This window comes from Betta splendens, chromosome 21 (genome assembly GCF_900634795.4).
Source record: "Betta splendens chromosome 21, fBetSpl5.4, whole genome shotgun sequence".
In the NCBI taxonomy this organism is placed as follows: Eukaryota; Metazoa; Chordata; class Actinopteri; order Anabantiformes; family Osphronemidae; genus Betta; species Betta splendens.
In genome coordinates this window covers 228,580-231,894 of record NC_040899.1, presented here as the reverse complement: position 1 = coordinate 231,894, position 3,315 = coordinate 228,580, and positions in this window count along the sequence as shown.

Below are 3,315 nucleotides of genomic sequence, written 5' to 3'. Positions count from 1 at the left end.
GAAAAATTAAAATGACACACGTTGGTTTATCTATAGCAAAACAAAATTATTATGACGATAAAGCATACTGCATTTAATGGATAAAGGTTTATCTAAACTATACAATATGAACTAAATGAACTTATATGAACAGACCAGAAGCATTCATTTGAAAAAAAGTGTAATTTTCCACAATATTCATTGCTTCTCAGTAAGCAATAGAAAAGCCTTTATTGGCTGTTACAACAATCAAACAGTTCCAATAATTGCTGACTAGGTTTTTACAGATCTCCACTGGTATTTTTTTTTTCATTCATCTTTAGTGATGAGTTCCAACCCTTGCAGGTTCCTAAATAATAGGGAAGCAGTCATTTTTTCCACAATGATGCTTCTTGTACATGTTTTCTTGTAAGGCTAAATAATTTCTAATTTAAAAAAAAAACACCTTTTGTGGTTGAATAAAAATTTTTGCCAGCGGCTGGAGAAAAGCATAATTTAGGCACCCAATAAAGCTGACTTTGACTTTGTTAGAATGTAAAATATCAGCCTTACCCCTATACTGTAAATCATGCAGTGCATTACCCTGTCCATTGCCACAAACCACTGATCATCACATCCTCCACCTCCAGAATCCGACCTCACAGAAATTATTATAACAAATTATATTATTCATTATATTGGTGTTATTAATTTAGCACTGACAAGCAAAGAAAATGATAAATTGCCATTAAGCATTCATAAACTACAATACTGAGTGTAGTATGTAACCTGAGTTTTGTACTCTCTGAACATGTCACTGTTTGCTGCTTGATGTTATTGTCCCTCACCTTAACCGGTTTAGGCAGATGGCTGCCTGCTCTGAGCCTGGATATGGAGGTGTTTCTCCTCTCCAATGTCTCTTGGTGCTGCTCTGTGGGCTTTGTTGATTTTTATCTATGACTCCTTACAGTGCTTTGTCAAGTGGCCCTACTCCCCACACTGTCAGAGAGGCCTGGAACTCTTGACAGAGTCAGAAATTTAGGATAGTCAATTCAACATGAGAGCTAGAAACTTTCCAGATCGATCACTTTGTGTGTTAAATCAAACAGCCATAGAGATCAGCTTACAGGAAAAAGAACACAGCTTTATTAAATTTTAATTTGGCTACATTTATTTTAAAAAAAATCCACAATACTTTTCAGCAATTCCTTCTTCGTAATCATGATCATTATCATCAGTCCTTTGTCACTTCAACGAGATAAATAAAGTTGGAGTATTTATCGTTAAAAAATACAGTGTTGCACAATAAGGTTTGTATCAAAAGTCACAAAATTTAGAATTTCCAGTAGTTTCAAAGAAAATAAAAAAAGTGAAATTTACCTAATACCACAGATGCTCATTTGTCATATATTTGCTCCAGTACTCACTGACAGAATCATTTTTACTAAATTATATCTATTTGTGAGGAACACTAATACTGTACACTACAGTATGAAATAAATAAAATTGGAAAATATAAAATGAGTCACATAAATAAACTGGTAAATTCTCTAAAGAACATGTGTGTAGGAAAAGATAACAAAAACAAAAACATAATACTGACGAAAATACAGAAAATTGCACAAACATATGTAAACTAACAGACTGCTTGTCTATGCTAATAGTGACATATCTGAACAAGTGGAGGACACGGTGATGCCACTAAACAGGGATGGCACTTGGCAGAAAGATGAGAGGATTTGCATATAATAAGGCCTTCCTTTGGAAAAAAAACACACAGAAAGGCTCTGCTTACTTTTAGCTTAATTCTTTTGAGCCCTTTCATTTTCCTGCTACTTCCTGTTTCTTTTAAGACTTATATCGACATTTTATTCTGAATATCACAGAGGTTTCAATGTTCCTTCACATAAAGAAGAAAATACCAGGAGGCCCAAAACTGTGTGGCTAATTGGTAAAAATAATTGAACATGGTAAAAGTGAATAGGAGAAGACAAAAGCACAACAATAATACAACACTCACAGGAAGCATTTGAGACATGTCCCTCTTTTTTAATTGATTTTTTATTTTGTAGTGATACGGAATCGAGTGCAGTTTCCTAGAGTTGGGGTTTGAAAGCGAGACACAAAAGGTTAAAACATTATAGCACCACACAGATTTTAGGCCTTTATAATACTGTACATTAAAAACAGCTTCCACTTCATTTCTTCACAGTGATAATATTTCTTTCTTATTTTTTTTGCATAATATGGATTTTCAAACAATCCTGTCTGCTTCATGACTTGGACATCATGTTTAATTTCTAGTTACAGAGAACATGAGACCCGTCCCAATCCAAGATGGAGATAATAATCCTTAAAATTATGGCCCAGGCTGTTTTTATCTCATAGTCTGAATAGTCTGTGAGATGCAACCAACCAAGTTTTAAATATTTCATCGCGTTTGAATTATCAGGTAATATTAGCTTTATTATTTATTTAATTAATTGCAGTGAAATTAAGAATTAACGTTTGTGATAGTTTCAATGCAGGATCATTGTGTCTTAAAACAATCCCACATTTAACAGCTGACCAAAAAGAGCTCGTATTAGATTTTAGGTACTCACTTTGCACCAAGCTAAACCTGAGACCAGCAGGAGGATGCTAATGTTGGTGATGTTGGTGATGATGATGTTGGTGATGTTGGTGATGTTGAGGTTGGTGTTGGTGATGTTAGTAATGTTGGTGATGTTGGCATTAGTGTTTGTGTTGTTGCTGATGTTCATTTTGGTGTTGGTGATGTTGATTTTGGTGTTGGTGATGTTAGTAATGTTGGTGATGTTGATATCGGTGAGGTTGGCATTAGTGTTCGTGATGTTGGTGATGTTGATGCTGGTAATGATGATGTTGGTGATGTTGATGTTGTAAATGTTCATGTTGGTCATGTTAGTAATGTTGGTGATGCTGATGTTGATGTTGGTCATGTTGGCATTAGTGTTCGTGATGTTGCTAATGTTGATGTTGGCATTGGTGATGTTGGTGTTGCTGATGTTGGTGTTGGAGACGTTGGTGATGTTGATGTTGGTGATGATGATGTTTGTGTTGGTGATGATGATGTTTGTGTTAGTGATGATGATGATGTTGGTGATGTTGATGATGTTGATGTTGGTGATGTTGATGTTAGTTATGTTGGTGTTGGGGATGTTGGTGATGTTGATGTTAGTTATGTTGGGGACGTTGGTCATGTTGATGTTGGTTAAGTTGATGTCGGTGATATTGATGTTGGTGATGTTGATGTTGGTGATGTTGATGTTGGTGTTGGTGATGTTGATGTTGGAATTGGTGTCGGTGATGTTGCTGTTGGCGTTGGGGATGTTTATG